Source organism: Diadema antillarum, unplaced genomic scaffold, assembly GCF_040938485.1.
Source record: "Diadema antillarum isolate AM-2024a unplaced genomic scaffold, OU_Dant_1.0 seq00000106_RagTag, whole genome shotgun sequence".
Classification (NCBI taxonomy): Eukaryota; Metazoa; Echinodermata; class Echinoidea; order Diadematoida; family Diadematidae; genus Diadema; species Diadema antillarum.
This window is the reverse complement of record NW_027271192.1, coordinates 282,998-307,704: the sequence shown is the minus strand read 5'-3', so window position 1 is coordinate 307,704 and position 24,707 is coordinate 282,998. Positions and strand designations below refer to the sequence as shown.

General features: G+C 37.9%; 1 protein-coding gene across 1 annotated transcript in view; it reads right to left on the bottom strand.

Moving 5' to 3' along the window:
* The window catches only part of LOC139726966 (TNF receptor-associated factor 3-like), a 54,891-nt gene extending 33,038 nt beyond the window's left edge, over positions 1-21,853 (bottom strand). The window contains exon 1 of the mRNA XM_071637954.1: positions 21,699-21,853. The gene's annotated coding sequence lies outside the window, so the exon portion shown is untranslated. The remainder of the gene's footprint in view (positions 1-21,698) is intronic.
* Positions 21,854-24,707: the final 2,854 nt, after the last annotated feature.

Genomic DNA, 24,707 nt, shown 5'->3' with positions numbered 1-24,707 from the left:
TGATGGTTTTACCCTATTTCGGGGGTGCTGAATCCGAATCCGGATGATGCAACTCTTGCATCCTTGAGGGTTTTGAGATATTCAAGATGGCCGCCAAGATGGCCGCCAAAACCGGAAATTCCCACGTATTTCCTTCTAAATGGTGAGATATTAAAAACAATTGATGGCTTTACCCTATTTCGAGGGTGCTGAATCCGAATCCGGATGATGCAACTCGTGCATCCTTGAGGGTTTTGAGATATTCAAGATGGCCACCAAGATGGCCGCAAAAACCGGAAATTCCCATGTATTTCCTTCTAAATGGTGAGATATTGAAAACAATTGATGGTTTTACCCTACGATGTATGTCGAGGGTGCTGAATCCGAATCCGGATGATGCAACTCTTGCATCCTTGAGGGTTTTAAGATATTCAAGATGGCTGCCAAAATGGCCGCCAAAAGTGACAATTTCCACGTATTTCTTTCTAAATGGTGTGAAATTGAAAAGAATTGATGATTCTCCCTATTTGGAAGGTGCTGAATCCGAATCTGGATGATGCAACTCTTGCATCCATGAAGTTTTTGTGATATTTAAGATGGCCGCCAAAATGGCCGCCAATTTAAACCGGAAATTCCCATGTATTTCCTTCTAAATGTTAAGAAATTAAAAACAATTGATGCTTTTACCCTATTTCGAGGGTGCTGAATCCGAATCTGGATGATGCAACTCTTGCATACATGAAGTTTTAGAGATATGCAAGATGGCCGCCAAAATGGCCGCCAATTAAAACCGGAAATTCCCACGTATTTCCTTCTAAATGTTGAGATATTAAAAACAATTGATGGTTTTACCCTATTTCGAGGGTGCTGAATCCGAATCTGGATGATGCAACTCTTGCATCCATGAAGTTTTAGAGATATTCAAGATGGCCGCCAAAATGGCCGCCAATTAAAACCGGAAATTCCCACGTATTTCCTTCTAAATGTTGAGATATTAAAAACAATTGATGGCTTTACCCTATTTCGAGGGTGCTGAATCCGGATCTGGATGATGCAACTCTTGCATCCATGAAGTTTTAGAGATATTCAAGATGGCCGCCAAAATGGCCGCCAATTAAAACCGGAAATTCCCACATATTTCCTTCTAAATGGTGAGATGTTGAAAACAATTGATGGTTTTATCCTATTTCGAGGGTGTTGAATCCGAATCTGGATGATGCAACTCTTGCATCCTTGAAGATTTTGAGATATTTAATATGGCCGCCAAAATGGCCACCAAAACCGAAAATTCCCACGTATATCCTTCTAAATGGTGAGAAATTGAAAACAATTGATGGTTTTACCCTATTTCGAGGGTGCTGAATCCGAATCTAGATGGTGCAACTCCTGCATTGTTGAAGATTTTGAGATATTCAATATGGCCGTTAAAATGGCCGCCCAAAACGGAAGTTCCCATGTATTTCCTTCTAAATGGTGACAATTTGAAAGCAATTGGTGGTTTTTATCTTATTTTGAGTGTGCTGAATCCGAAGCTCAGGATACAACTCTTGCATCCTTAAGGGTTTTGAGATGATAAAGATGACCGCGAAAAATGACCGCGAAAAACGGAAATTCATATGTAGACCCCCTATTTCCTTCTAAATGGTGTAAAATATAAAACAGTTGGTGGTTTTACACTATTTAAGTTTGCTGAATTTGAAGCTCCAGTATACAGCTCTTACTTCCTTGAAGGTTTTGAGATAATAAAGATGGCCGCCAGAATGGCCCCTAAATGGCCATCAAAAACGAAAATTTCCATGTAAGCCCTATATTACCTTCTAAATGGTGTAAAACTGAAAACAATTGGCGGTTTTACTCTATTTCGAGCGTGCTGAATCCGAACCTGGTTGATGCAACTTTCGTGTTCTTTTTTAAGGGTTTTGAGATGTCCAAGATGACCACCAAAATAACTGTCAAAAATTGGTAAATTTTAGGCCCTATTCAGCACCCTCGAAACTTGGTTGTTGAAATTCATCCATTCTTTAGGGTTTGTAGACGTCCAAGATGACAGCCAAAATAAGTGGCAGAAATTACAATGTTAATATATTTTTTCTTAATGGTAAAAATTGTATAATAAATTGATGGTCTTACCCTATTTCGAGGGTGCTGAAGGTCTTTGAAGGTTTTCGGACATCTATAAATGTCCTGTATGAACGGAAACTCCTTAACATTTTCTTATACTGAAATGGTGAAGTATTGTGCTCCAACGCGAAGCGGGCGATTAAACCCATGCAGGGTGAAAAGTAATAATTCGTATTCTTGAATTCAACTCAGTTGAGCGAATTTGTCAAATCAGCCAAAATTTATTGACAGTCAAAATAATTGTCACAATGGTATTGTAATATACTGAGATATTCCGATATGTCTCAAACGGAACTTTAACACGTACTGGAAAAAAAAAAAAGGAAGTGATATTGACATCATACCGAAACGTACAAACGCAAAGAAAGATACGACTGAAAATGTCTTTATGCATAATTGTTATGAAATAATGCTTGTGGTCGCCAATAACATGGCTCCATAGATGTAAAGTTAATCCTTTTCGGCTATCAATAGAGTAAAATTAAATTATGGCATGTTGGTATTTGGTGTTGAAACTTGTCTTGTATTCTGACGAGTCTCGCCTCGTATTCTTGTGAAACTTGTCGCATATTCTGATTAGGTCATTGGAAATGGTTGCATCCATGACCACTATAGTAGATATCAATAAGGGTAATTTCAAAAGCACTCTGCGCGATTATGATATTCGTAAGTACTGGATTATCAACTATTACCTTCCATGTTGTCGTTTGATTTTCATTCAGTTTTTTTTTTTCACGGCGCGTTACCTGTGATTTGTCCGTCCCCTCGTGTGTGTTTGTAATAGATTATATATACATATATACATATACACATACATAATGTTACATCATATGGAAGAAAAAATTGAAGCTTAACTATAAAAATGTCCCACTCGTGTCTTCGACAATGTCATCAAGACCACCAATATAAACCAAATAACAAATTTGAGTGTTCATGGATAAAGAGATTAAAACTGCTCATGGATTAAGGCAGGTAATGTTGGGTAATTTCTGTACACTTCTCTTCATCACTATCACAATATGATTTAGATGAACATGTCTTGTCCATTAATTGTTAGTGTTCAAAATTTATCCATTATATGTAGAGGAAACAGTGTAATCTTGCAATAATTCAACCGCATCTGTAGTCTTGAAGGGTTAATTGCTTGCACACTTGTATCGTACCAACTCAAATATATCCAGTAGAGCTGGTTTCACTGTATATACAGCAAGTTCAAACTGTGCCATTGACGAGAACCATCAATTGTTATCAATTTCTCACCATTTAAAAGAAGGAAATACATTGGAGTTTCCGTTTCGGCGGCCATTTTGGCGGCCATCTTGACTATCTCGAGGTGCATCATCCAGATTCGGATTCAGCATCCTCGAAATAGGGTAAAACCATCAACTGTTTTCTATTTCTCACCATTTAAAAGCTAATACATAGAAATTTCCGGTTTTGATTGGCGGCCATTTTGGCGGCCATTTTGGCGGCCAGCTTGAATATCTCAATACCCTCAAGGATGCAAGGTTTGCATCATCCAGACTCGATTCAACACCATAGAAATAGGGTAGATCCATCAATTGTTTTCAATTTCTCACCATTCAAAAGGAAATACATGGGATTTCCGGTTTTAATTGGCGGCCATTTTGACAGCCATTTTGGCGGCCATCTTGAATATCTCAAAAACTTCATGGATGCATGAGTTGCATCATCCAGATTCGGATTCAGCACCTTCCAAATAGGGAGAATCATACATTGTTTCCAATTTCACACCATTCAGAAGGAAATACGTGGGAATTTTCGGTTTTGGTGGCCATTTTGGCGGCCATCTTGAATATCTCAAAATCCTCAAGGATGCAAGAGTTGCATCATCCAGATTCAGATTCAGCACCCTCGAAATAGGGTAAAACCATCAATTGTTTTCAATATCTCACCATTTAGAAGGAAATACGAGGGAATTTCCGGTTTTGGCGGCCATCTTGAATATCTCAAAACCCTCAAGGATGCAAGAGTTGCATCATCCAGATTCGGATTCAGCACCCCCTAAATAGGGTAAAACCATCAAAAAAAATTGGGTGGACGGTAAAACAAGGTTAGGCCCAAAAAGTGGCTTTGGCACCCAGACTAAAATACGAGCGAGGGTGGGTGACCACTTGTTTATTATGGTCACCACACCACACTGACATCATGGAAATCCCCTGCAATGAAATCCAGAACTAGTGACCAAATGACCAATATGTGTGCAGAATGGATGTCTAAGCCTAGAAGTGTGCTGTAGCAAAGCACCTAGCTTACTTAAGCTTTGTTGGCTGTCACATCATTTAAATGCCACTGAAACTTTTCACAGCTTATACAACCAGTAAAACATTTGCAGGGACAGGGTGATTACCTATCACAAAGGCACATCAAATCCACCTTGAAACAGCTCTGATAATATGCATCCATCCATGAGACACTCAATTACTGCCACATATTCCTCACTCACTGTCATTGTTAAAGGGATCGAGACCTAATTCCGGGTTTCCAACATTTTTTGGTGAAATAATGAGAAACCTCTTATGAAATATTAAAGAGCATGCAATTCTATGAGGAACTCAACGTTTATTTGATGGAAATTGGTTTTGAAATGGCTGAGATATCCAAAAAAGAGCGATTCTAATAAAGTGTGGGACCCACACTTTATTACAATCACTTTGTTTTACTTTGTTTTTGGATGTTTCAGTCATTCCGTATCCGATTTTCATAAAATAAACTTTGAATTCCTCTTAAAATGGTATGCTCTGCACTATATCATAAGTGTTTTCTTGGTATCTCGCAAAAAATTAAAAGCCCTATTGTCATCTCCACCAATACTGTAACCATCCCTTTAAGGTTGCAACTGTGCATGCACAATACACAATGCAGCTTACTCATGCCGTGTAAATCATGTGAATGAAATTGATTATAAGCTTTATTCACCTGCTTCAATCATGTAAACATGTTTGCTCATCTTAGACTGAATACTAATTAATATTTGGCCTTTTGGCCCTCTTGTGTTAATTTCTCACTCGATTTCTTGCTAAATCAGGTGTAGACAGTCATCATAGCGGATGCCTCCATCATCCATGTTTATCATTCATTAGGGACTTTTCAATTGAATCAGCAATATCAGTCAACGCATCTTGTGAGAGAGGTGTTGATATTCAGATGACACATGTCATAGATTGTATTAAAAGCCTTTCCATTTGTAATACTTGTGTTTTTTGTGCCTAAAAACGAAGCCCGGCGAGCAGACGGTGAGCAGCATTTGAGTCATTGGTGAAAAGTGGAGTTACTGTGTTTGAAAATCTGATGCTCGATGCATGCTAAAGACTTGCAGGAAACAACCCCATCAGCCCTACTGATAACATCCATCTACACCTATCTGCTATGATTTTGACATCATTCAGTGTGGTATTCCAGCTGTGATTCTTGATTTTCAAGCTGTCTTCTTTTCAATTCAAGTTCAGCAAGATCCCAGGGGTCAGATTACAGCAGCAGCTACCGAAATTGCGGCTAAGATGCAGAATACGCTTCTATACTTGAGATGAAAACGATGAGTATGAGAACTTATGAGAACTTCATGGCACAGGAAGAAGTATCCAAAGATGTGGATTGAGGAGCTCAAGAGCCTGCCTTACCAATGGTTTAAGGATGTGACAACAAGGATGATTCCAATATGGAGCTTTATTCTTCAAGATAAAGCCATCTGATACTTCAAATAGTTGGAACTACTCAAATCCCTGTGGTATCGGTCTGGTGGCTGAAGGCTTTCTGAAAAGAGACACTGCAGTGCTCATACAGTGGATGAAGGGCTCCAGAACGACCAGAAATCAGTGCTGGCTATGACCTGTGAGAGATGAGATGCCGTCTGCCTTTCATTGCATCATATCCCTGTTTGTGTACCATGCCAACGGAAAGAATTTCCTATACTGGACAATGAAATGAAATCTGAATCTGAATCTGAATCAGTAGTTTTCTCTTCATAATGTCAACGATGCTTTGGGGAGAGAAAAGGAATCTAGTCATCTAAAAGAGCATCAAGCTCTGGACAGCTAGACAAAAAGGACCTGCCAGGCAATTACCATCCAAATACAAAGGTAAGGAGTAGTCTAGTATGGATTACGCTCAACATCATTGGGCTGAATATAAGGAAACTTGAAATGGAGATGGACAAGTGCTGGAGGAATCATGTTGCTCCTAGGCAATGCATCCTACCATCCTCAAATCTAGCACAAGAATATCAAGGCTATTTACATCAAACACCATTTGAATTAATGCAGGCTATAGACCAGACAATCATCTAGTTTTTGAAGCTATGATTTTGGAAGAGGCAGGTACAGAGCATTATCAACACACTGGAGACAGACAAAGTTAAGGAACTAGATCAGCACTAGCCTGCAAGCAATCGCCTGGATCAACCTGACTAGGAAGGATATGGGGTTGGCCACCACCATCCTGAAACTGTGCATAAGGTGCTGTGGAGTTTGGGAAGGTAGTAGCAATGACTCACAGGACAAAAAGAAGCATCTTGACTCATTGCTAGAATCAGCATGCTGGAACACCAGGGAGGCTGGAATTCGGAAACCTCACTAAGGATGACAGAAGGCTGGCCGGACTAGGTACGGAGAGAGTGTTGTCACTTGAGGGGCGTCAGCAAGTAAAGGAAACACATAGCCTTGTTTGACTCCAATTAGAAAAGATATTAAGTGGTCTCTACTGGGATCGAACCAGGGTAGCTGATGCGCAATGTAGTTGCTCATTGATGCCACAAAATACACGTATACTACAAAAGTACACTGTAGAAATTTTTGCACATTTTGTACAACCTAAAACTAGCACAAAAATAAAATCTAGCAAATATTTTTGCTCGCTACACTTTTCCATGTGTCTTGATTCTGCAGAATCAAAAACATGCAAAATTCATCTTGTAAACCCAGCCTAGTACAAAAAATTACTCACAAAAATATCCACTTTTATAGTACAGTACAGTTGTATGTGACGCAAGCATGGAGACTATTGTTACACAGCATATTTATGATAAATGTATTCCCTGCTCATTGACGACCAAATATTTGAATATAAGAAAGGCCCAAGTCCAAATTTTGCTATCATCTTTGGAGACCCCAAGAAAAGCAATGCAAATATCTAGATATAATCACTAAATCAGATGACTGTCTTACATAATGTCAATTTACACAGAACATTCCCATAAGTTGAACTGAAAAATCAAAAATATCATTGTTAGTTTGTTGTTTACTGTAGTCTTCTCAAAATTTTCTCTGATGAACCTCAGTTTCTTTTATATTCAGGTATCAAATTACATTACACAACATCTCCCCCAATCAGCAGATGATTGATTAATATCAGCAAACAGATAAGAGTATTGTAGAATGTGAAACTTGCTCAAATGAAATTCTGCTCTATTATTATCCTAATGAACTTCACTTGCTTCTAATTCTTGCAGATGTGCATATTTCTCTAAATTTATGCTTACTTTATTCTCTCCCCAAATGACTATTTCTTCTCATATTCTCATGCTACATAACACAACAGTTCGGTTTCTGGAGGGCAGGATTTGAGAACAATTTTGTGATTTTTCTACTTTTACAGTAACACTAACAGCTACGTAAAGCATCAAAGTATTAAAGCGATGAAAACTTGGATAAATGCCATATCAATTTATATTTTATGCATTATGCCTGTGCATCTCAACCTTTTTTTTAACCAGAAGGACACTTTTGCTCCTACAATCTTTTTGTAGTCCTCTTAGATTGAATATAAACCTTCTATATTTTTGGCCGACATCGCGGTCCGCCAGTGGGTTGTGGCCCACAAGTTGAGAAACACTGTATTACACAAACTTACACAAGAAAAATGTTAGTTGTCACAATATAATCTAACCTGATCCGACATTCTGATTAGAACCTGTGCAGTACTCTTTCGCTAAGATACCTCTTGTAACAAACAACCTACGAAATATTAAAACATTAAAAATTGCTACTTTCTGCCCCAAATTTTGCAATTTACTCTGGTGAAATTGACCGTCTATACTAATTCTGGCATTACAATCCATAGCAGGTCACGTGAGCTGAAAGACTCAAACTCCATTTCATGTTACGTCTTTTAGGAGCAACCTAAATCCTACTTTGTTTAACCATAGATTTTTTAGGTCAGACATTCTATTTCTTCTGCTTCTTTTTCTTTTTATGGCTCATCATATACTTTCAGTCTTTTTTGCTTTAGCCAGTGTAAAGCATCTTGAGCATTATTAGCATTGTGTATTTAATATTATTGTTAAAGTGATTGAATAGGCAATGTCCTCGCTTAGTCCCTAGCCCAGCTACTGGGAAAAATTTGCCTTTCTGACTGCAAAAACTGTCTTTCCTGCACCAATTCAAAGTGCTTTGCATTAGTGTGCCATGTGCATCACCTTTGCTCATCTGCTATGTACAGCAGTTGTTTCCAGTGCGTAATGCTTGAGTGTACTGCCTCATGGTGGCATGAATTTTAAAAAGTGCACAGCCATCCGGGCAACTTCTACCTTTACCAAAGCGGAGAAAAGTGAACTGCAGTGTGTGTGCAGATGAAGCAATAAATAAATCATTGTTTTTCTGGCAAGTGTTTATACATTGTAAAGGTCAAAATCAATAACTCCAAGACAAAGTAAAAATGATCAAGATTAGATTTATGTAAGATCTAAGCCTAGGTCTGTGAGTTACCTGTACCAAACATGTATCAGATTATGCAATCAATTCAAAATCAGTGTAATCGCACTGAGTCACCAATTTTTCTATGGCCGTGGCCGGTGGTATCCGGTACAGCCCCACCTCGAGCAGTGAGTGCTGTGTAGAGACAGCTAGACAGGGTTCTGTGTCTGGTTATAACAAGGAGATTCGAGAGATGGAGTTACAACTGACTATAATTATTCAATCAGCTGTCAGTTTTCTACGGATGGACAAAAGAATTCCACAGGTGCATTTGTGCCTTTAATGTTCGATGCTTGAAGCCGCCATCTTTCTGAGCAATCTGAAGATTCATTTTTAACGCTAACATAATATCGGGCATATGCTGCTCGTTTATATATCAAATGCAATGAAATTTCACCTAAAGATAAAGCATATAACACAAAAGTCAATTCCGTTCGAAAATATGTGCAAAAGCGTAAATCTGAGCTGTATTTTGTGAAAGTGTTTGACATTTTACCATCATGGAAAGCCGGTTTTCTCACTTTTCTCCTATTTCCGCCAAATGAAACTGTAATATGGTATCATCTTCAAGTACCTGGTATAGTTCTTTATAAATCAATATGTCAGACTAGAATACAGACACATACAGTTGAGTAATTTTGATATCTATTTCAGCAATATTTGAGCAATTTCTATTCGCCTCCCCCTCCCCCCCCCCCCCCCCCCCCCTTCCCAGTACTCACTAGTCTAGTAGTGGTAGCGCCGCGCTGCTACTAGTACTACTGCTGAGTGCTGCTGGTACAGTAACGACAAGAACGCTACCATATACCATAACTAGCATGACTAGTCTACTGCTAACATGGCATGGTTACTGATTTTTCAACTTGACATATACTGTGTAGGATCTACTGGTCTACTGGTTACCTTATCACACAGACATTGAATTAACATTTATATGGTTGTTATTCAATAATCAGACATGTCGACTGGATAGACGGGCGCCATGCCCTGCCCGCCCTGCTGGTTGGTCAACAATTAGATCTAGATGTTACAACTTAATGTAGGTCTATTAACGCTAGTTCCCAGTACACTGCAGTAGTGCTATAAATTTACGACAAAACAAGAAAAGAAACGCTCAACATACCTTTCTGTAACATTATGCACAAATGAATACGACCCGTAACATAAATACTGATATAACTGTGAATTTGGTAGTACTGTAGCCATTTTTGCCGTGACCTGCTAGTTTACGTATAGAACTTCTAACGTTACTGCCTGTGAATACCGGTTGCCAGCCGGCCAGCAGCCGCGTGCTTCGCAATCTCGTAATGTACATGTACTGTAGTACCGATACTAGACGCTACCGTACGCCAGTGGCGCGCATGCAGGTGTGGTTAAAATTAGGACATCGGGGATTCCCAATATCACTAGTCTGGTTTCCAGACCCTTTGCCAACTGGACTCTCATTACAATAGTTTATACCCTTTTTTGTGTGTGTGAAAAAAAGGGGGAAAGAAAAAAAATAAGAAAAGGAAAATAAATTTATAGAGCAGTGTTTGGCGTAAATATTCTAAAGAGCATGGAAAACGCCACTAAACACAAAACAAGAACAACAACAGCAGCATTCGGTTGACCATTTTTTTATGTTACTGCTGTACAGTGAAATACTTTTGGCCAACTTGTTGATCCCGAGAGCGTGGTTGATGTCAGATACGGGACTGTAATATTATGATGAAGAAAGTATGTTGAACTCTTTTGAGTCGTCACACCAGGGACGCTACCTCCCTGGTTACACCAAGGAGGTTCGAGAAATGGAGTTACAACTAATTATTCAATCAGCTGTCAGTTTTCTATGAATGGACAAAAAAATTCCACAGGTGCATTTTGTGCCTTTGATGTTCGATGCTTGAAGCCGCCATCTTTCTGAGCAATCTGAAGATTCATTTTTAACGCTAACATAATATCGGGTACATATGCTGCTCGTTTATATATCAAATGCAATGAAATTTCACCTTATGATAAAGCATATAAAACAAAAGTCAATTCCGTTCGAAAATATTATGTTCAAAAGTTTAAATCTGAGCTGTATTTTGTGAAAGTGTTTGAAATTTTACCATCATGGAAAGCCGGTTTTATCACTTTTCTCCTTATTTCCACCAAATGAAACTAATATGGTATCATCTTCAAGTATAGTTCTTCACAAATTAATATGTCAGATTAGCGTACAGACACGTACAGTCGAGTAATTTTGATATCTATTTCAGCAATATTTGAGCAATTTTATTCGCGCACCCCCGTGCCTTTACCATTGTCTACCGCCCATCGTTTGTAAGTAGGGATAGCGAAAAGTAATTACCATCACAAAGACATAATTATCTTCCTTGGAAAGTGGCTGGTGATTATGCAATGAGACACGAGTCAATTGTCTTCACATCTGAGTGGCAGATCCAGTTTGACACATACTTCATTAATTCAAATATTTTTGAGCAGCGGCTTCGAGCATGGGATCAAAGCGAAGAAGACTGTTGTGACTTCATTTCTCGAACCTCCTTGGTTACACCATAACGGCCAGTAGTCGATTACGCAAAACGACAGGGAGACTTTTTTCTCCTCTGAAGGAAAATTATCATTATTCCTTCTCTCTAAAAAAAATCGAGTGAAAATTTTCACTCTAAAAAGAGTGACTACAAAAAAGAGTGAATTTCGAGTGAAATTGGAGTGAATTTTGAGTGAAAATGCTCATTTTCACTCATTTTGGAGTGACGTCAGGGATCACTTCAAAACCTTCGAGTGATCCCTGACGTCACTCCAAAATGAGTGAAAATGAGCATTTTCACTCAAAATTCACTCCAATTTCACTCGAAATTCACTCTTTTTTGTATTCACTCTTTTTAGAGTGAAAATTTTCACTCGATTTTTTTTAGAGAGTTCATCATCACATTACATGTTTTGAAAATGCAAGCCAGGAGGGTATGGTTGTTATTTCTTCATAATAATCTTTGTAACATTCATTCATATTATATGCACCTGCACTTTGCAATTAGAAAACTATGCTAAAAATGTTCTTGCTTTCCTTCAAACTCATATCTGTATCATAATAATGACGTGATTCCAAGTAATTCTTGAATACTTTGGTTTATATAACTCCTCAAAAAGTCCTGCAATTCCAATTTGATGTATCATATTTCTCTTAAAACTGCATCACTTCATTCAAATGTGACATCATAAGAAAGCCTGATTAATTTTCTTTACAACGACAACTCATTTGTTTACATTATGCATTCCTGGAATGAAAAGTATGACTTAGTATGAGGAAAGGTCAAATGTGAAATGTTGCAAAATAGAGCAAACGTGTTTGTCAAACAGTGTAATCCCCATTTGCTTTGTCGTTTCAGGGAAGGAATGTGCTTAAAATGAATTCATTGTGAGAATATCATTTGATTCCAGGCTTCATCTACAAATTAAAAAACTGCAGTAGGTATTATCTGCAGATTACAACCAAACATAAAGGTTGACCAAACAGTCATCTCTTGTTTCGGAAATTGGAGTTTTTGAAAGTGCTCTCATTTCAGCATTGCTTATTCCAGTGGCCTTTTTTCATCAAAACTGTACATTATCAACAGCAGAATTCTTGTGACTTTTGTCATATTCAATGAAGATAATGACTGGATAAGAGAAATATATATATATATATATATATATATATATATATATATATATCATAATGTGTATATATATTTCATGTATAATGTATGCATTATTTTAAAGAAATAAATTATGGGAAAATGAAATTGAGAGAATGCAATGAAAATAAAATGGACAAATGTTTCAAAGAAAAAGAATAGCAAAACATTCATCTATAGGCAAAACATTCGAGAAGGGGCACTAGAGTCCAGAGAGGATGTGTTATCTCCGCACTGTATAATATTTAGACACAACTCGCCATTTCTGCAGGGTGCTCATCCATCACCTAAGGCAGGGAAAAGTACCCGGATGTCCCATTTATCTGTCCCTTCTTAAAATGAAATAAAATAAAATGAAATAAAATGAAATAAAATAAAATAAAATAAAATGAAATACAATAAAGTGAAATGAAATAGAATAAAGTAGAATAAAATAAAACAAAATAAAAAGCAGTTTAAATATTTACATCAGTGTATTCTATTTTCGTCATTGTCGAGTGAACAAAAGTCATCGTCTTTCCGTAATTTATAAGCCCGATTAAACTTAAGAGCTGATATACGCATCTGCAATGGTAAAAACAAGGAGGTATATGCCTGCGTGCGGTGTTTCTTCTTTGTTTTTCAAGTGCAAATGACCGACTATTACAGTGTAGAAGGATTAAATGCATATTATATAAGACAGAAAGTTGTAACATGAATACACAAACATAAAGCTTTATTTTCAAACAGGTAAGAGAAATAAATTGCAATGAAGAGTCTCTGTTTGTGTTTTTTGATGATGATATATAGCAAGAAAGGAACTCATCAAATGAGGTGAAATTAATCCAAGAAATGTAGGCCTATATCATTTTTCCGATTCCTCTTTATGACAAGTGTATCTGCATCATCGAATTCATTCACTAGCATTTATCAAAGCATCAACGAATCAGCGGTGATGAACGGAGCACTAATAAATTGGCAGTAAATGGTATGAGTCAGATACTCTGAGGGGCACACAAAATAAGGTCTTGCCTTTGTAGAATTTCACTGTGTGTTGTAGGGCCTAATACTATAAGACATTTCTCATTATGGAAAAAGAACACCTATAAGAATATTTCCTACCTGCTTATTTCATTACAAACACTACTCAGGATTTCATGAACAGGAAATTCGTCAATAAAATCCACAAAGTTTTCTAAGCATTTCATAAAAGAAAATGTTATGTGTGGTGGATGTAGTAATCATGCTCCTTCTCAGAAGAAACCATAGATTTATATCATTATTCTCTATACATGAATAGTGTGGGTATTTTATTACTTCTTTTTTTTTTAATCCAGCTAATATTTCCCTTAACTATACCGTTAACAATCAAATACTGTTAATGTTCAAAATTCTTGAAGACAATGCATCACATTCCTGTGATTCTATGTTGAAATGTACCTTCATCCACAATACAATAATCTCTATATTGTAAAGAAAAAAGAAACACCGCACGTCTGATTCGGCATTTTCTGATGTGCATTTTCCCTTCCAATCCAAAAGTCCCCTGTCCGCAGAGTGTTCCGCGATAGAGATCTTGAAGCTCGACCGTAGCTGATGGAGTCACAGAACCGAGTTCTGTGGATGGAGTCCGATGTTATGTAGTCCGCCCTCTATAGCTGACTATAACCGAGGCAAAACACGACGTCATGTTTGTTATTCCGAAGGGTCGTTATTCCGAAATACTCACTTATTTCGTATACCGAGATATTCGTAAGTCCGAAAAGAACCAACGGTTCGTCAAATTAATACGAAGTTTTGTTAATCCGAAAATGAAAAAAAAAAAAGGAAAAGAAAAAGGGATCGTTGTTCCAAGATTCAGTAATCCGAAATACCCTTATTATTGTGTGACAGGGTGACAACTTATTGCCTCTTTTGAACTTTTGAAAAGATGTAGGCCTACTATAATGGCTTGAAGGTGATATCGGAAATATCGTATGAATTACAGAAGACTGAGGACACAGTCACTCATTGAAATTTAATAACATTATGATATGCTGATGATACAATATGGGTGACTCTAGAGATGATGTATTCAAAATGTCTTACCTTGCACACTATTGTAACGATAAACTACCAAAATTGTTATTTTTCAAGAGGTAAAATCAGAAAGAAACCTTCCTTTCATCATTGCGGGGAATTCTTGTTTGGAAGAACTCAGTAGTGTATGAGTTCATACTATACTTAAGTGTTGTGCGTTAATGACAATGGGAGAATGAATAAAGCAGAAAAGAAATTATATAACCAGGCTAAAGGAAAGAGATGTACTCTCTAGTTACTAAATAAGAATTAAGACTTGGTGCAGTGCCTACTGAAACTAAAATGAAGTTACAGTAGCCTTGTACTACCCATCGTCACATTATGGCTGTGGAACTTTTGGCTACTCACAATGAACCCTATATATGATAGCTGAAAAAAATGTGTTTAAAATTTTGTAATATCCTTTTTAACTGAAAATAATCAACTTCTTTATACATTGTATGCTCGGAAACTCGGGCGTCATCCAATTATAGATTATGCAAGATTTAGACGGGTTAATTTTTGGACTACAGTGGTTCAGAAAGATCATTCTCCCATTGCTAATATCAAGTGTTGTCTAATTTGTAATAAATATACAAAATACCCAAAACTTTCAATCAGACTGGCTCTTCTACTGTACATAAAGACGTAGTGATTACTGACTTCTGGCTTTCTCAGATGTGTAGCAGTCCTTGGATTACAAAGGATGTCAAGCAAAAGTTACCGGATTAATATAGCCAATCTTGCTTCAGCACTGTTGAATCAAGTAATGCACGGTCAATAATTATGGAATTTAAAAATAACTTCAAGTTGGAAATAAATCTGTTGATTCTCCCTCACAAGCATGTTATTAATTTTACCATATTTTACAGGCTACCAAACAACCAACTTCCGGTGTTGTAACAGGAAGATATATGATGATGATTATCAATTACGATGAAAGAGTATGTACATTAGGTAAGATAAGATTTGTGACGAATTTCATACCCTGTTTGGAACATAGCTTCTTCAACACTCAGAGACAGGATAATGTTACCTAAATATTATTATTGATATTCAACTACTTTTAAAATAGAATAGTCATAGTGAAAATGTAGGTAGGGCCTAAATTGCTGGAATTGTATGAGCTTATTGGGGCTATATTGCGAAGTTCGGATCCTCAAAGCCGTCCTTAGCCCCCCCCCCCCATATCCGCCAAATATATCCCTCCGTTTGCTACCCCTCTCCAACTAAATTTACTTACAACTATTAGCAACCCTTAACTATGATAACAACCCTTATATATCTATTAGCTCAGGACTTTTGAAAGATTATGAAAATAACCATATTACCCCTCATAACATAATTCTGTTACTGGACTACACGTACTGTGTGATTTTTGCCTATAAATGCTGTATATCTTGTATTCTTTTTTTTTTCATTGTTTTCTTTTTTCCCCAAGTACTATATGGTATTATATTGTATAACACAGTCTATTCATAATAATGTATATCTATTTCACTAGTTTCATTTAAACATTATTATCTCACAATATACATGTACTACAAATATTTTGTTTAGCTCGTTTCTTACCCAAGTGATGTTTACCCTATGTTCAAATTTATGTACGTATACTCATTATGTATGATTAGTTTGTTTACATGTACACTAAACTACTCCCAGTGCATTAAGCTCTTGTAAAAATCCATACCCTCCTCCCTCTATAGGGTGAAGTATAGTCTTTGCTTTAAGAGCATTGACACTTAACCTTCCTTTGTGTACATAAGGGTTATATTGTTGATGTCAAGCCCTTTTATACCCCCTAAGGTCAAAAGATGTTTTCTTAATATACAATTGTGAAGTGAGAAAGGAAACGACATATGGAAAAGATTATGGAAGCTCGTAAATTACGCGCCTTCATTTCATTTTCGGATTAACGAACATTTGTATAGGTATATCATATATAGGGTCCTTGGGGAGTGTAACGAATCTTATTTTATTTTCGAAATAACGAACCTCCGGAATAACAAATATCATCCATTATCATGATTACAATGATGCTATACTGCTGCTGACAGTGATAATAATGTTTATGATGATAATAATGCTGATTATGACATTGTTGATAGCGGTGATGAGAAAATTATAGTACAACAGTATAGTAGCGCAGTACACTATAAAAAAACAACAACAACAACACCCAAAACTATATAAAAAAATTCAAATAGGGACTTACGAGATTTCTACCTAAATTCTGTTCAAATTTTAGATAGATTATATTATGCATATATGATCACAGTCTGAAGATGATCACAGTCTGAAGTTAGATATAACTCAAAATTCAAAATTTGATCTGACTGAGAATACAGAAACCTTGTAAGTCTTCATCTGAAATGATTTCCATCAAAAATTGACTAGTTTGTTTTTAGAGCGTTCTGCAACCTATATTCTCCTTTCACTATATATTACCGTTCGACAGCGATATTCACCACAACCACATAACTTTATACAAATAAAACGAGGAAGCGATAATGGCTGTTGTTGTTGTTATTAGAGCTGTTCATAAACAAAATACACCATGCACGTTATGTTAAGTTAAAGCGTTCATGCAGCTAAAATCAAAATGGAACTATTTCAAAACGAAAAGAAGCGCACACTGTGAGGAGAATAAATAGGTTAGGTGAAAAATGCATCAAACAGAAATATAACATAACCAGCGAAAAATTATGTAAAGTAACGGCGTTAATGCAAAAAAAAAAAATAAAAAATAACAGATCATGCGATGTCAAACTCAGAAATTAAAATAATTGTGTTTTGTCTGTCAGTACTGTAATATGGGGTGTTTTTATTCAGTTTTTCCCTCGCCGTTGGCACTGATGTTGTTTTCTGTGCGTCGTCATACATAATGATTATGCCTGTGCAGTGTTTGTGACGTGCAGCCCGCTTCTGTTAATATGCATGAATGTTGCAGAAATCTTGCATTGATTAGCACATCCCCCCCCCCGCCCAATCCCCTGTGTTGCTTTTATAGGTCTAAGTTGGTCTAGTGGTGACTATATTCTATGAATATATTGCAAATGATCTTTGAAACATTGGTAATTATATTATAAGGTATTGGTGTTGGAGTAAGATCTTAGTGAAAATCATTCATTAACATTACTTTTTTTTTCTGTGACAACGGAATCGTCTCACGTAACTTGAGTTACGGGATCGCAATATATATATTTTTTACACTATACTTAGGGGCCAAAATCATTATTTTTCTGTATCAACATCGCCTAGTCACGAATTCAAAGTCCATAGTAATTTGGTTGGCATCCATTCGTCTCGAGAAACGATGGCGTAGCGCTATAGGGAAGCATTTTTCACTGCCTTCTTCTTCTTCTTGTTAAGTCTGCCTCCTTCAATAAACTGAAGATTCTTGCAGACAGAATTAGGACCCGTTCGGAATTTCAACATCTTGGTATAGACCTACTGATCTGACGTTAGGCCTGGCATGTTATGAATTTGCTCTTTTATCTCACATATATTACGACTGTAATACGTTAGATTCACAGACAGCAACAGCCCTGCATGATTATGCTGTCTGGCCATCTACTATTGAGTAGCTGAATAGTCCCACTCTTGAATGACAATCTCTGGAGCACCTCCATGCAGCAGATGAAGTCCGTTCGGGCTGAGGCTGATGCTGCCCTTGCCCCCCCCCCCCCCCCCCCCCCCCGGCTCTCCTGTCAGAAATTTGTTACCAAGGAAACTAAGTTAATTTGCAATGTGTGCAAGAGACTTGGAGATTTGTGAGCCAATGACAAAATCACCCAACCTTGTTGTTGTTGTTGTTTATGGAAAAACATGAATTGGGCCCTACTGAAAAATAATTTGCCCCATATGCAGGCAATATGCGCATACACATGAACTATTTCGACGCCTCAGCGTCTTATCTCTGTCTGATTTGGTTTTGTATAAGACTGGAATTTTTATGCATAAGTTCATTCATAATAAACTTCCATCTGTTTTTATGGATTATTTCAAACGTTGTAATGAAATTCACTCAAAAAAACAACAACAACAAAACACGGCATCAATCTAATGTTTATCCATTTTGTTTCCGAACAACTCGTGTCCCAAAACAGTCGATAAGGTTTCTCGTTCTATACCTCGTTTTGTTTTGTTTGCTTTGCTTTATGTGGTGTTATTTGTTTTGTCCTCTGTCTTAGTATGTTTTATTCTCTCCGTGTTCCCTTGATGTTCGTAGGTAACTTTGGTCAATCTTAATTTTGTGCTTGTTTTAATATGTTTTATTCTATCTGTGCTCCTTTTATAATATGTTGGTAACCTTAATCATTATTTGGTATTTCATTGTTTAAATTGCAATATGTGTATGATTTGTTTTCAAGGGTACATTCTTTTTTAACAAGCCTCTGGCTTTCTCAGAACTGTACCTGCTACATTTTGTAAAAATTTTATATGCAAACGATTTTTATTACTGAATGAATGTATGAATTGAATTCAAGTGTGATTTCTTATGGGAAAATATGAATGAGGCCCTATTGGAAAATAATTAGCCCCATGATATCCATTTAAGTGAGATTTCATAAGCAGCTCACTAACAATCATGTTTGCATGTGAAATTTGGACCAAAATAATAGGCCCTTCAATCAATGTCTATATCAGGAATACAATGTTTTGTGAAAACAATGAAAATCTCAAGTATCCTATACCTTTTTTATTTTGACCTATAGACCTGATAAATCCCACCTTCTGTTTGTGTAACTTTCACTCTTAACCCCTTTTAACTCCTAAACGCTAGCTTGATAGCACTGAGTGGAACATTCCTCCTAACTCTCTCTGTGTATTTTTCCGATGTCGTGATGCGCCACCTCATGTTCCAAAATGAACAGAGTCGCGATTTCCATTACACATTAAGCGGGAGAGAGAGGACTGACATCGTGGAGCTCTTTGGAGTCGCGATATTTGCGAGTCTACAAGCCAGTCGTGAATATTTACGACAGATAATACTAATAGCAAACATCTGCAACGCCGTTGTGTTGTTCGCGACTAAATTGACAGTATAAATCTCACTGGACATCCTTTCTGAAAATTCGGGGGGGGGGGGGAGGGGTGCAGGAAAGATAACAACATAAGTTTTACGACAAGCCTGCAAATATTGTAGCACTATTAATGTCTGCAATTTTTCAAAGTGAATATTGCAGACTTCGTGAGATGAGATTTTTCAGTCTCGCATCGGAGCCTGTCGGGCTCTCATCAAAAGGATCGCGCGGAGCTGACCCCATGACAGGGAGCTGACATTAACGATTCTAATGAGTCTGGATCTTGATATCAATGTGGTGAGGGCAAAGAAAAGAATTACGTGTGATACGTGGTACACATCCTTATGAGCGTCTCCGTCAGACCGATAGATTGCTCGCATAATCATAGACGTACAGATTAGCTGTTTTGTCTATAGACATACAAAGTTCGAGGATAATCGCTTTTCACTTGGGGGAGCCGAGGATAATCGCCTTTCACTCGGGGGAGCCGAGGATAGAAATTATCATTCCAAATCCATCGCAATAATGGCCACTTATTTAGCGTTTTAATCTACTCAGTATGATTATCTTCTTTCATTGCAGTCTATCCTCAAATTTTCGAAGCTCCCAGCATGTCCTCCCAGTAAGTGTTGTCTTTACATATATTATATATACATCTAGTTATGAATATTTTTGGTCAGCAGAGTTCAAGGAGCACACATTGTCATATACCATGCCGCTCAATGCGCATTAAATTAAACGAGATGCGAGACAGTGTCAAGACAACATTAGGGTGTATACCATCCGTGTATAAATGGCATCTGTTAGTAACTAAGTGTGTTCTTTGAAATTCGGATACAATTTGCAGAACTCAAGGCCACAATTACCGCTTTATTTCCACGAGATGATTTGAACACTACATTTCCTAACATTTTTATACGTCTGTACATTCAGCAAAATACTCAGCGAATGTTTGTGCACGTATGCTCTGTGCAACTTTGCGTCATGACGCAGTGAGCTCTACCAAAGCACTAGCAAAATACAATAATGAAAACAGAGAAAACGCAAAGTACCTGAAGACGGAAATATACAACACATTATATGATCCACGTTCAGTTCAAACTTTCTGACGTATCGCATATAATAAAGCACACATAGCTATAGCGGAAATAAATTGAAAAAAAAAAAGTCTAACGCTTCGCATTGAGCAATGCGGGGAAGTCCACAGTTCTTTGTGTCTCTCCAACAATCTCTAGCACGTCTATAGAACCTTAAAAAAATAACAAAAAACCCAAACACTGAGATACGCCGAGAAAAATTCTGCTTGGGAGGCAGAATTATACAAGGGACAAGGAAAACAAACTAGATTTAAAGAGGTTACTGCTAGAATCAACAAAAATGCATGACAAAAAAGCCCTCGATAAACAAAATAGACAAAACTAGTACTATGTAAAATAGATCATAACAGACAAGCATAAATAATGATGAAAGAGGAACGCACAAACAAAACTAAAGTTAATACTTAATATAGTTTATCCGCCGGACACACACACACACACACACACATGTATATATATATATATATATATATATATATATATATATATATATATATATATGTATATATATATACACACATATATATACCTATATATATATATATATATATATACATACATACATATACATAATACCTATATATATATATATATATATATATATATATACAGAGAGAGAGAGAGAGAGAGAGAGAGAGAGAAAGAAAGAGAGAGAGGGAGATATAGTACACAGACATATACAGAGCGTTCCATGCACTTTTTATCGAAGCTTCTAAATAATCCATTCAGCTTGAACATGTTGAATATCTCAATCTCACATATGCCTTACTCACTCTGACATGTATAGCTGGACAGTAAACTAAAATACAACTACAACTAACTAGAACATGGATTACGTATTGCAATGTTTGTGTGTGTGTGTGTATGTGTGTATGCGTGTATGTGTGTGTGTGTGATATCGAAGATGGAAGCACCTTCTCCGGTAGAAACATATGCATTCATATATCTATTAAAAACAAATCAATATGGAGGGGGGAGATGAGGAGAGAGAGGGATGGGGGTGGGGTGAGGAGGAGGAGAGTGAGGGATAGAGGAAAAACATGCCATGTTAGAAAGTTGACTCACCCAATCAACGCCAACGCAGTGCACTGGTGTTCCAACCATTATGACATAATAATCCAAGAAGAAGATGACGAGACAAATAGTCGGGGAATTTTGAACGACAATTTCACTAAATACCGACGTTGGTCTACCATCAAAATCTGTCTTACTCTGGTAAATGCTACAGCACAAGTGACGCAGAAGCAAAGATGTAAAGCGTCGGCTAGTACTTAGTATAGTATGGGGAATCCCCGCTATCAATATTTTCCTATTTTGTTTTTTATTGGGTTTTTGCCGTTCCCGCGTTTGCAGTACCTCGGGTTATTTCCAGCATCTTGTTCAATTTTTGAACAATGTATGTATCTACAATGTTGTATAGATTTTTATATGCAAAGAGAAACGTGGTATTATCTTAGCACTTGCGAGACATTAAAATGGAATACATTTCGTATCACAACAATATTGGTACATACTGTGATATGCGCAGCATGTCATCATAAGGCAGAAAACGGGGATTCCCCGCTTCCGCTGACAACAAAACCGCGCGCGTTCGCGCGTGAGAGCATTGTGATCAAAGAGATTATACCACAAGAGGGCGTAGTCCAGTGGGGATGCAGCCGCGCGAGGAAGCTGCCATTTCGCGTTGTGGAAGCTGCCATTTCGCGTTGTGGGAGCCGCCATTGCACGGATCCTGTACAGTTATTAATCAGTAGATGGCAGCGCACTGTTTAATGCGCTCGACTTGAATATTCGGCGCAGTGACCTTGCGTTGTTTTATTGTGACGTCACAATGGTCATGTTTAAGCGTCATAATGGTGTTGATGTTGTTTGATTTTATGGCGTGAGTGGGAATGTACGCGAAACAAACGTCATAATGCTCAAGTACTGTCTAGTCTACACCCAAGTTCCCACTATTTATTTTGCGAACAACAAAAAGGTCTGGACTCTACCAAATGGTTCAAATAATATGATATCATCGTAGAAACTAATATGTAAACAATTAACCACATTGTGATTCTGAAAATAAAAATGTGTAATGAAGAATAACATATCATTCCAGATATGATATGAGAAGATATGACTTGAACGTAGACTTAGATCCAGCGCCAGGAGCTGAGTGTGCGCCACGGTGTGCGCTCCCTCTTCAATTTTGGACGCACTATTTGTACGCACGCGTATGGCGAGTACTTACTCTATAGCCGGGTTCACACGTACAAAATAGCGGGATGACGATCGCGATGCACATCCCGAGTTTTTTTGCGAGCGTCCACACGTACCAAATTAGCGGGATACCGATCGCGATCGGTATCCCGCTAATTTGGCGAGCGTCCACACGTACCGAATTATCCCGCTAATTACCGATAATAGAGATAACAGCAAAGCCTGCAAACTGGGTCACACAGCGCCCTTTTCTATCACTACCTGTGCGCACTTACCTTTGTCCACTGTCTTTTACGCGTCAGTGGTGTGGTTCGCGCGCTGTTGTTGTTGTGTTCCAAAGGGGTGAAGGACCTCTTCGCAGAGGCCTCGCTGTTGTGATGTGCGCATTGCATGATGGGATGTAAAAACTCGAGATTGTAATCCCGACCGTTCACACGTACCAGCGCGGGGCCAATTATCCCGCTAATTGACGAACCAGCGCAAGATTTCTTGGGATTAGCATCGCGATGCTTATCCCGCTAATTTTCGGGTTTTTTCTGTCCACACGTGCAAAAAACTCGGGATGACGATCGCGATGCAAATCTCGAGATTTGTATCCCGCTAATTGGTGTACGTGTGAACCCGGCTTATAGGTATAATCTCTTTGATTGTGATCAACTCTGTACCACATGCGATTATCATTCATGAGCCATGGTATACCAGCCTCAACCAGCGCATTCCTCCTACATACTGGCTAAAACCAGGGAGGTGAGAAGAGTCTCTCCCCACCTCCCTGCTAAAACCAACTAGGAAACCAACAATCAAATTCAGCTGGTCACTTCGATTATCACTGCTAATCGTCCATTGGCCGTCAGAATGCTATGTATAATTATGATAACCGTCGAATACAGTTCTGCTGACTGTGGTGGTAACAAACAACTGGGGATAATTCAAGTTGGAAGTAACGGAATTCGGAAGGGTCTCCAAAGGCACTTTCCCTGGCGCTTGCCTGGGGTTTTATCGCTGGCGGCTTAACAACTTTCCGTTCACCTTTCCGACACTTACTGCGGCGTGATGGCTTTTGAGCGTGACTACCTCGACAGATCTGTATCAAAAGAAACTTGATTAAAAATTAAAATTTAATCAATAGGCCCTACATATAGCACTTCATGTAGCATGCACCCTGGGCTGGACCATGTGGGCATACAGAGGGAAATTCACGTGACTCTTTTTCTTATTCTGATTAAGAGATCTTGGAGGAGTGGACAGATCCGAGACAGACAAAAACCTGGAAACAGAATGCCTCAGGCACCCGAGGGGGATCGAGGCATATACAACTGCAACAGAACTACCTATAATATACACTGTACAGTTGTATTATGTAAAAACTTTAACATGCAATAGGTCTCGAATAAAGCAACTATCAAGACATAAGTCACCTATTATAACATTTTGAGAGATATAGGCGGGTTCTAATTAAGCAACTGAACTATGGCACCAAGCAAGAGATGCTCATCTGAGCAGCGCATTTCACAGAAACTGTACTCTGGGCAAACTCTTCAAATATCATGAGATTAAGGGTTTGCCCTTTAGGCAACATCCTCCTAATTTGGGACATCTCGGCAGGGCGCGGTCGCCCTCTTTCCCTTTGAGGAACCATCACCATTCATTGTGCACATGCAAACTGTAATCCCTCTTGGGTAAGGTTATCTCATTAGGTCTAAAATGCGGCTTTGAAGAGATGAGATTGTCAACAAAAAAAAAAAAAATACAATCGGCGCATTTAGAGAATTTGTGGGTTACAGCTCGTTATTCCGAAGGTTCGTTATTCCGAAGGCTCTTTAGTCCGAAGATTCGTTATTCCGAAGGATCGTTATTCCGAATTTCATTTTC